The sequence below is a fragment of the Uranotaenia lowii genome, chromosome 3 (assembly GCF_029784155.1).
Source record: "Uranotaenia lowii strain MFRU-FL chromosome 3, ASM2978415v1, whole genome shotgun sequence".
NCBI classification, from domain to species: domain Eukaryota; kingdom Metazoa; phylum Arthropoda; class Insecta; order Diptera; family Culicidae; genus Uranotaenia; species Uranotaenia lowii.
Window position 1 is genome coordinate 34,852,931 of NC_073693.1, and position 11,440 is coordinate 34,864,370.

An 11,440-nucleotide genomic window follows, 5' to 3' on the forward strand; every position below is an offset into this window, starting at 1 on the left:
TTGAAGTGTAGCTTCTCTGCTGCTTCCGCTTTTCGCCGATTCAACAAAAACAAAACCGCCACAGTTTTCCGCCATCGAGCTGAATAAGGAACAATTTATTGGTCTTGGATTTTATGCTCGTAAAACGAGGATTTTGTGGCTTAGCATTATGATTGCTGTTGAACGGTTGAATTGATTAATCCAAACCAAATATATCTACCATTTTTTTTAAATTAATAATAATTAAATCTTCATATAACGCAGGATTTCAAAAATTTTATGAATCATGGTCGTGATTTACACTACGACACGTACAGAATCTATTTGATACTGTTTTGGATCGCCCATTTACCGTTTGGCTGCCGGTATAAAAGTAATAATCTTCTAGAGTGGCGGCATCGACAGTAGAATTCCAATAATGAGTCATTGGTTTGCCTTTCTTCTGCCGCCCTGGTTGCAGCAACAGACAGACGAAATTGTAGTCTACTTATATTTTGCATCAATACCTACCTAGTGCAGCACGCTCATTGCCCATTCGATGACCTCAGCTAGCCTCGCAGAGGATTAATTAAAAAGATGGTGTACGTACTGTACGCCGCAGACGGTGAATAGAATACGTAATTCGATTTTGTTGAAAGTGAGAAATTTATAAATTGAACCACCTTTAAAACAGTAATTTTTTAAAAATACTTTTCTACAGGGTAATTTGTTGTACAAGAACTACTGTCGGTAGTCAATTGTTAATTTTTTGAATCTCTTTTCTATGAATATCAGTGTTTTTCCAGTTTTTCTTACGGATTGCACAAATATGTTGTTAGGTGACTAGCAGTATCTTTTTTAGTTGCACGCCTCAGGTTTCATGATTATAAACTTATACGTCATGCTTTCAGTATCATTATATACATACATATGTGAGTTTGCACAAACTTTAACTCCACTTTGTATGTAAACATGTAACTTTCTTATTTTTTGGTTGATTTTCCAATTGAATATTTTCAAAAATTACAATAATGAAAATAAGAACAAAAATAACAACTAGGGTGATTTGACAATCGTTGCACAGTAAAGCACATGTCTTAAAAAATCATTAAAAACCGTTGTCTGTGCCCAATAGTTGCTCAGGTAAATATGATATCGTGCCTTATATTACAAAAGTGAAAAACTTCTAGTTCAAATGCAATCCAATTTGAAAACGGACCCTTTTGAAGGGGGTCTTCCATATAAATCGTCAAATGGGCAAAGGGAAAATTTGGGCTCAAAATCTCAAAAAATACGAAGCCGCCGGAATGAGGGCCTGCGATTTGAAGTCATTGAAATGCCATAAAACCAGAGTTGCAAGATTTCAGATAATCATTTGAAATTGATACTCACCGTGATGAGTATCAATTAAGCAGCACAATGAATTTCGTTGTGATGCTCAAAGCTTTCGATGTCAAACGAAATTCACTGAGCATCACATCTAGAAAAAAAATCAGAAATCCAGAATCCCATTAGAGAAATCTTCAGCTTTATTCCCCACGTTTTCCCCTACTATTTTTTGACGACAGTTAAATTTGTAACGAATCTATGGAATATTTGAATGTATCATATAATGTGATTAGCTTTTCACACTAGCGACACGCCAAGTTGAACGACTCCAAACGCTTTGATATAAAAAAATATAAGAGCGCTTTAATGATTGGAATATATTGAAACTTTTTAATAACGAAAGTGTTAAAGCTCGTGGTACCTATGTTTTAAAAAGTGTCTATGTACACAACACACTACCTTATAAATGTTGAGAACAACACATTAATTTTATAATATTATTTTCAAATACGGCGCTTTGGTACTAAACAATTTATAACATAATTTAATAGTCAAGACGACTTAAATAAAAAAAAATAAAATTCAGTCGTTGACGTTTTGTTGGTTTTCAAAATTAAAAGCAACAACATAATATGGGATTAAAAGCAACATTTCTAATCGATTTTCTGGCTATTTGAAATCAGTAAAATATGCTAAGTTAGCTAAGCAGAGAATACATTAATAGAAAAATCGATATTTGTTTTAACTCTCAAGGGCTGAAATTTTTACAAAAAAAGGTCAAAACTCAGATTTTTTTAGGTTTTTTTTTGTATTTTCTCGGCTATTGACATACAAAAAAAAACACATGTTGAACTGTAATATGATCACAGTCATCAAATTTCATGCGGTCTCTTCTTCAGAGCATGTTGTGTACGAGTGAAGGATATCTAAATTTGGAAATATTAATAAAGATCATGTATTCTAACAAATATGCATCTATACATTCAGAATTAAAAGCTACTTTTTATATCAACTAAGTAAAAATTTAATTATAGAATCCGTGATTTCAGTGATAAGCTGTCCTTTGTTTCAACTTTTATTTAAATCTCTTTTCAAACGATCTTTTTTTAAATGTCCTTGGTCCTTGACATCCCTTCTCTGTTCCAAACTACTCATTGGTAGTGCAATTTTCTGCCGAATTTTTGACAGTAATAGTCCCTTAGAGACTGTAAAAGATCCGGAACAACCGTAGAGAAAACCAATTTTCGAAACCAATCTTAACATTTCCGATTTCACAAAAAAAAACACTTCAAAATGATGTACTAGGCTGTGAATGATCAATTAACAGTCTAAACTAGCCATTTTAATAAAATTGAACAGTGTTTTTCCAAGGCTTTCACGAATTTCTTTTAAAGGGCATTTTTAAACGTACTCAAAAATCGTTAAAAAAAATTCAGCTATGGTAATAAAAGAACAATTCATTTCTAATGCATGTGTCTAAAAGCTCATATAATAATAATCAAAAAATTCGAAGTAAGGCCGCTTAACAAAAGAAGCGATTTTACAATTACATACTCCAAATGGTAGTACAATAATATTTGATCAATCTTAATATTCAATGGCACATTATTATTTCTGTAATATTCTTTTTTCTATTTAGAATTCTATGAATCATCTGGAAACGCTCTTAATAGAATAAGTGAATTTATCGGACATTAGATAGGCTGGTATGAATCATATCCTACTTTTTGGTGCAACGATCATGTTTTCTACTTCAGAAATTTCCCACAGGGAATTTCAAACATCACGCGAGTCGAGATAATATTTGAAAAAGATCTGTGAGCCGGTGCATATAAAACCGGCTTTCCTTCTCTCGAAAAAGAAAATCGTTAAAATGCATAAAAAATCATTAAAATGTCCTTTTTAAATTGAAATAAAAAAGATTAACCGTTAGGATAGAAGCTACAAACCGCCGCTTTCATTTGAAAGGGAAAATTTTGATATTTCTTTATTACTTTTTATTTGGTTCATAAATGCTTTTCATATGTGGTCGATTCCAGCCGGTTGCATAAACTGGGATGCCATGCGTTTTAATTGGAATGGTTTTTCGTTGGTAACAATCTTTTTTTTAATTTTTATATTTTAAAATTTAATTTGTTTGGAAGATTAAGAAACTATTTTCTTCATTTATATTAAAACTCTACATAGCTACCTATAAATTTCAACTTCGTTTTTAAGGTTGCCGCTACAAGTAAAAGCAAAGCATAGCTATAAATAAAATCATAAAACTTTTTTCTGCAAAATTGGCAAAAAAAACTTTCGGTAATTCAAAGATACTAAATTTGTAAAATTAGGCCCGATGGATCCTTATAACTTTAATTCTGAATTTTAGTGTTTCCCAACTTAATTGTCTTTGCGGTACTTTTTGTGTTAATATTTATAATAATCAAATATTTAGCTATTCAGATTTTGCTATATTTTTTATAGTTTCTTGTAATGTCCAGAAGATTTGAAATGTTTTTTTCTGGCAAGTACATTAAGCCATTGGGGGTTTTTTGTTGAATTTTGAGCTTGGGCATTTCAATGTTTGCGGTTCTTTTCCATGATTGCAATACTTTGCATCAACGTTTTTAAGAGATTTAAAAGTACATTACTGTAGGAAATACAATTTCATAACTTGCATGTCTTAAATCGTCTGAATACGAGCGAGACTCATCAACATATTTGGTCATAAAAACTTTTTGCTCATTCTGTAAAACTTTCATTAATCTAAGACATAAATATTATAATCAGATTCTTACAAGTCATGATAATACATTCTTCAGAAAGTTGTTTTAAAATCAAAACTTTCATTCACAATCAACGTTAACGTTTCACACTGAGATTCAAAAAGGAAGAACCTCACTCGATAAAATATTAACTGAACGAACAAATTCTTATCATCAACCTGATTGTACTGAGCTTTTAATAGTATGTTCTCTATAAAAATGTTTAAAAAAAAGTATAAATGGCCTTTAACATTCATCAAGTATAACTGACAGTTTTTAAAACGTCGTGGTATGTTCAGCTTTTTCTGAACTATAAAACTTGTTTCATTGTTCAAAAGCTTGCACAAATATTATTCCATGGCATCTCTGCCTTCCAAAAAGTAGTTTTTCTGCTCGTGATTCTCACTCTGAGAAAGCGTTGACATTCAAGACAAGAACCGTTTGTGATACTCACGATGAGATTACCTAGCATCACACTGAGATTCAAAAACGGAAAATCTCACTCAAAAAAATCTCAATCTCATGAGATTTCGCAACCTTGCATAAAACTAACTGAAAGGTTCTTCATCACTTACAATATTTCGAAAGAGACTATTAATAGAAGAAATGACAACGGGATGCGATCAGTTTTGCTCCCCTTTATCCCTTTGAAAAAGATGAAGAAGAGAAATTTTGACACAAGTTAATGGTCGGGATGAAAGAGTTCAAAACAAATTTGATAAAAAAGTAGTCCCTTAAAGCCAAAGCATTTTAAGTGCCTTGAAGCTACTTCGACACTCTCCCAGACATTGCAAGTTGCCCGAATTTCCCTACATCCGTACATACATACATATCATACATATCATAGACCATACATACATTTTTCAACGTGTTTAATAAACTCAAAACTTCAATTTAATGATATGACGATAGAAAAAAAATATATTTTTTTTTTGAAAAATAATACGGAATATCTGCTGTTTTTACGCCGAAGTGACATAGATCCAATAATTTATGGAAGCAATTCAGATTCAATTTCGTTACTCAATATGTTTTTGAATGATATTCCTAAAATTTGTAAAATGTGCTCTTTTTAGCATGGTTATCTGTTTATCAGTGATTGAATTTTGCTGAGCATGAGTTGATCGAGGCAGCGAATCCAAAAAACCAAACGAATGGCTCTCACTCATCTCCTGTTACAAGCAGCGTTACCACATATACAGATTTTTCTGTAAGTATACAGATTTTTTGGAAATTTTGTAACACAGAATCTGTACATACAGATTACAGATAATTGGAAATTTATACAGATTTCATACAGATTTTCAGAAAATCAGAGATTTCCCAAGATATTTTGATTATACTTCGAGTAAATCAATAATAATCTACTTTGATGATTCAATCATTCATCAATTATCACGCTTGCAAATAAGAAAAAAAAAACTTCCAGATTAGAGTTCGGAACCGTTACAATGCAAAACAACATGCAAAGGGTTGAAGAAAGTTTTAAAACCTGTGTTTAAAAATCATATACCAAAATTAATCATTGCCTTATAGGAAATGTAACTTTTAATAGTAAAGAGTATTGACACAATGTTCAAATCCCAACTGATTGTTAAACACACAGATCGTTATATTTAACGGAATATATCGACCTAAAACTTTGCGTGACCTTATTTTTCACACATGGCGGACATGTATTTTCTCCGTTACAATTAATCGGACAAAGTTAAACCAAAAACAGTTCGCGTATACAAAATATCAGGTTTAACTCTGGTTTGACATGTCGCACAAATAGTTGCCCGCAGTAATCAGCAGCGTAGTCCAAATGAGTGCGCAACGCATTGTAAAAAGGTCACCGTAGTTCAGCGTAAGTATCCGGAATGAAAATTTTTGATACAGATTTCAATACAGATTTTTGAGATTTCATACAGATTAAAAAGATTTTTTGGCTCGAAAATACAGATTTAAATGTGGCAACGCTGGTTACAAGCTTGATGGAACCGAATTCAAAAGGCAGAGCAAACCAGAGTCTCCTCGTTTGTGTCTGGATTGAATGCGTGAGGTTTTTCTGCTATTGCTATTATAGCACAGCAACCGCACGCCGGCAGCTAGTTTTTTCGTTTCTTTTTCCTCCCCTCTCTTTGCACCATACGTTGCGGGCCTGTGCAATGCAATAAGTTCGGTTGTTTTTGTTGTTGCCTCAACCTTTGCGGCGAGGTTGAAGATGTTCTCCTCAACGACAGCTATCGGCTGGAGTTATTCAAATTCAAGAACGCAAATGAGTATGTGTGATTCGTCTTCTTCATGCATCATGTAGCAACCGAACGTTGAGAGAGTTCGTTCGGGGCAGCAAACGAATAATGTCTCTCAGAGCAGATCCTCCTCATGGGGGGAGGTTTGAATGAATGTATATGTATCGTCTTCTGTATTGCTATGCGAGCCCTCAGAGAGTGTGTTTGGAATGCCTCTGATGAGAAAATTGGTGAGGATTTCAATCACTGCTGTTTATAACAAAAAAGAGTACATTTTCAAAGCTGATGGTAAGTATTAGAGAAACATAAGCCGTGAATATCATAAATTTCTCGAAAATGATACAGCGGCTCACCAGCAGGACTTGAACATGCAATTTCTGCTTCAGTACAACGGCGCGTTAGCCAACTACACCTCGGTAAACGTGACGAAATAGGCTCCAGTATGCATACAAGTCGAGTTCCATCGGTCGACTGCTGGATTTTTTTTATCGATACACCCCATGTATATCACGCATGTGCTCTTTGCCCACTATTAGGATATAATATACCGCCAGCACTAAATTTTACTTCGGAAGTCCGGACTTCCGATCCCGAACTTACTTCCGAACTTTTGACAGTTGTGTTTTAAAAAATAACAGTGTATTATATGCAACGTTGCCACACATAAATTTGTATCCACCAGAGTATCTCTACATATACATTAAGCGAACCACAGACTACACAACATTGGTACAAATGCGATGAAATTCGATGAAATTTTGTCGCTGTGAATACGATTTGCATCGTGTATGGCACTGCTTGTATGAGCGCCCAAAGGGATCGAAATATTTTGTACAAACCACCCTCTGCCGGGGTGGAAATGTTTTTTTTTGTTGCTGTTGCTGTTTTCGCCAGGAATCGTTTGTGTTCGCGTGAAAAATGTTTGTATAGTATGTGGGCGAGCATAGATCAAACAATCGTCGTGGAATCATCGAATTTGTACAGGCCATTTGTGTAGTCTATGGCCCGCTTTACGGGCAAGAATGAGATACACAAACGATTCAAATGAATTTCTGGCAACGTTGATTTTATGTGAACTTGAAAACAGAAAATTTCTTAGCGCACGCTTAAATAAAACGACTCAATATGTTATGGTCGGAAGTCAGCCATGATGCCAGTTCACGAACGACGTTTATAAATTTTTTATCTAAACGCACAATATTGACAGTTCACCACCTTAGCAGGAGGCCTCAGCCCTAACCTCAAACCATGGGAGAACAGAATGGATTTTTGAGAAGGGCGCAAGATAAACGTGATTTTCCGGTTTTAATATCGACAAATTCGCCCTGTGGAAAAACGATACACAAATGTTCGTGTTTTGATATTTTTTTTGGGTTCAGGGGTGCCAAGTGCATTGATATTTGGAAAATGATTATATATTTCTTTAATTGCAATGTTATTAAAAAACTTTTTCATGAGTACTGAGAATTTGCAACTTTCCCGTAGATTTCCATTCAAATGTGAAATTAAACGCATCATTCATCTGAACGAAATGACTACTTACTGTATCGCACACTTTATGTAGCGAATTATGTGGATATGTTTAAAATAATCAGAGCATGTAGGCAATTATTTTCAAAGACAACATAGACGGGGCTTTCATTAATTTACTTGTTTGTAACAATGAATGATTTTGCATTCGTTTAGATATTAGAAAAATTCTTTTTTAATCTACCAAGCCATAGGGGAGATAAGGGCATAATGGCCACCTTAAGGAAATCGCTTATTTAACCATAGAGAACAGCTGTAATATGTGAATTACATCATTGTTTCGTGTTCAGAAACTCAAGTAGTCTATTGCCTAATTAGATGAAACTTGAAAAAGTAGATAAAAATTTTTGCCGAAAGCTGAAAACCAGTCACTGTAGAGGCATAATGAGAAACCCCCCGAGGCAGTATGAGCACCATTAATGAAGGCATAATGAGCGTTTTCTGTCGGGGATTCTAGCAGCGAATTCGACTCGATGAAGTCAACTGAGTAATAGAGCTACAGCTTAACTTGTTTCGTCTGACGATTTGGCCTATTGGTTAGATTTCGGAGAGGTAATCAGTAGGCTCGAATTCGATTCCTGGTCGGGTGATTTTTTTTTCATTTATCATTCATGATCATGATTGCACTAAACGGTGAGGCGTAGATTCATCAAACAAAGCAATAAAAAAATAACCTAGGTCTGTTTGTAGAATTCAAAGAATTAACACATTCTCATACATTATGTTTCTGGTGTTTTGTTTGACGGATGATGCTTTGATGCTATTAGCCGTATAATGTAACAATCAAAAAAATCAATCATGAATGGTATGTGCGAAAAAAAATCCCCTCGAACAGGAATCGAACTCGAGTCTACTGATTACCTCTCCGACACCTTACCAATAGGCCAAATCGACAGACGAAACAAGTTAAGCTGTAGCTCTATTATTCAGTTGACTTCATCGAGTTGAATTCGCTGCTAGATTCCCCGGCAGAAAATGCTCATTATGCCTTAATTGATAGTGCTCTGTTCGCCTCTAGTGAACAAATTAAAGTAAAAAAGCGTTTTAAAATTGATTAAAGTGAAAAATCAAAAATTTTATGATGTTGAAAATTGAGAAACAATGTGTAGATCATGTTGCAGTGCGTACATTTCAGATCAAGATGATTTAAAGGTCATAAAAGCTTAGTTGGTGGTGCTCAAAAATATAATAATTTCGCCACTTGAGAAACTAGCTGGTTATTATTTAATATTTCTGTAAAGATGAAAAGCATATTTCTTTTTTTTTGTGAAAAATTAATACTATAGGTAGTACGAAGCAAGTTCTTATGAAAATTTGTTTAAGAAAATACGTACTTATGTAGAAAAAAGGAGTGCTTATTATTGCCCTGGGTGCTCGTTATGCCCTCAACTCCCCTACATGAAAATATATCTCAGATGTTTTGAATTCACCTTGAAAATCATTAGCAAAAGATGGCTTATCTTCATCCAATTAGGGATGCCCCGTAATGAATTCAAACGTTTAGCTGTTGATAGTAAAAAAATTTAATCAATTCAGAAATATTATAATAAACTTAAAACAAGCAAATACTGATTTTAGTAACGCACCTAGCATCACTGGTGAGGCCGCCAGCAAATCGAAGTTTGAGGTTATGGCTGAAGCCAATTTTTCGCCAATACTATCGTCCGTATATACACTGACAAAACATCTCACACATTAGTGTGTGAAATTTCACACATTTTGGCAATAAGTAGACCAACACATTAAATGTGTGAAGGTACTGCTGCACATTAATGTAAAACACCCTGTAAGGAAAAGAAATGTGTGCGTTTCACACATTATGCAAAAAACGTTTAAAACGGGGAAATGTGTGAAATAATAAAGCGCTTGGAAAAGAAAATGGGTAAAATTAAGAAATATGGAAGAGGGCCGCTATTTTTAAGCACGACTGGAACCCAATGAAATGCTGGTGGTTTTTAAAAGTACTTTTATTCATTAAATTGAAGATTTTCATCATATCTCGATTTATGAGGAAACTCTTCTTCAATTTTTGCCTATTTCTCCATTGGCTGAATCCAAAATCTAGAAAAAAAGGATCATAATACATTATTAGGTTGATGTTTAAAGTTTGAATAATAACCAACTTACATCCAATTCGTTACGACGATTCAGCTGTATAAATTCTTCGACGAAGTTTGTACATGGCTGACACCAAATTGATTGAGAAAACAATAAGTGGGATTTCACACACTTTCGTCTTATCCAGACTGATCCGGATAATGTGTAAATTTCGAATCTGCATGGTGTGTAAAAATCACAAACCGGTTTGACAGCTCGATATATTTGCCGATAATGTGTGAAATTCATACCGTTTATCGCGATCCTTTGGGCATCGAGTTCAATGTTGTTTTGTTGGATTGAAGGAGCGTTCACTTTAGAGCTTGAACATTGAGCCAGAAAACAGTGCTGAGGTTTTTTTGTTCAAGATTTTGGCGATGTTGCCACATACTTTATTTTAAAAGGGATCAGATGTCGCTTCTCTTATATGAAGGTTCACTAGTATACCCTTATAACATGTCTGCTCGTAGCAAGGTCCTTAGCATATTAAAATATGTATTTGCTGGTTGTTTTATAAAAATATAATGATTTGTCAAGATTCTGCTCCTGTGGAGAAAAAAACAATAATTTTCAAAACGAAAACTTTGGTTTTCGATGCTCTTAAAAGCCTGAAAAGAGTAATCTTGTGTGTACCTTTCGCAACCTACTATCTATACTCTCCGATTATACTTTAAATTCAATCTCATGATGATTTTATTTCGCTATTGTCAGATTTTTCCAGCAGACATTCCATTAAAGGGTGATACGGTTAAAATTTGGTCAACATCAACTTGACGTATTTCTTTCAATTTTGCATTTTAAAAACCTCTACACCCCTCATTTTGAAGATGTGTGTGTGTAGAATGTTGATCCTATTTTGATTTTGGAATTCACTCTTCAGTTGTCAAAATGCCGTCCAAGGAAGAAGAGCAGCATATCAAAAGTTTGCTCGCGCATCGCGAAAATCCAAGCTACTCGCACGCAAAGCTGGCAAAATCGCTAAAAGTTGCCAAATCAACCGTTACAAATGTAATTAAAGTATTTGGGGAACGTTTGTCGATAGCCAGGAAGTCTGGATCGGGGGGAAATCGAAAACCGGAAGCCGCTGAGGCGACAAAGAGAGTTGCCGGTGGTTTCAAGCGAAACCCTAACCTCTCTCTCCGAGATGCCGCAAATAAGCTGGGTGTATCGTCTACAACCATGCAACGAGTCAAAAAATGAGCCGGATTATCGACTTACAAGAAGATAGTGACTCCAAATCGGGATGATAAACAAAATACGACGGCCAAAACGCGATCCCGGAGGCTGACGAAGTTCGACTGCGTGGTAATGGATAACGAAACCTAAGTCAAAGCCGACTACAAGCAGCTTCCGGGACAGGAGTTTTATACGGCAAAAGGAAGGGGAAAGGTAGCAGATATTTTCAAGCACATGAAACTGTCAAAGTTCGCGAAGAAATATCTGGTTTGGCAAGCCATCTCTACCTGTGGCTTGAAAAGAAGCATTTTCATAGCTTCCGAGTATGTCAACCAAGAAATTTACGTGAAAGAGTGTTTGAATAAAAGT

General features: G+C 34.8%; 1 protein-coding gene across 2 annotated transcripts in view; it reads left to right on the forward strand.

Annotated features, from left to right (window-relative positions):
- Positions 1-11,440, forward strand: part of LOC129754460 (hyccin) — a 122,323-nt gene that overhangs the window by 25,853 nt on the left and 85,030 nt on the right. The gene's annotated exons all lie outside the window — the stretch shown is intronic.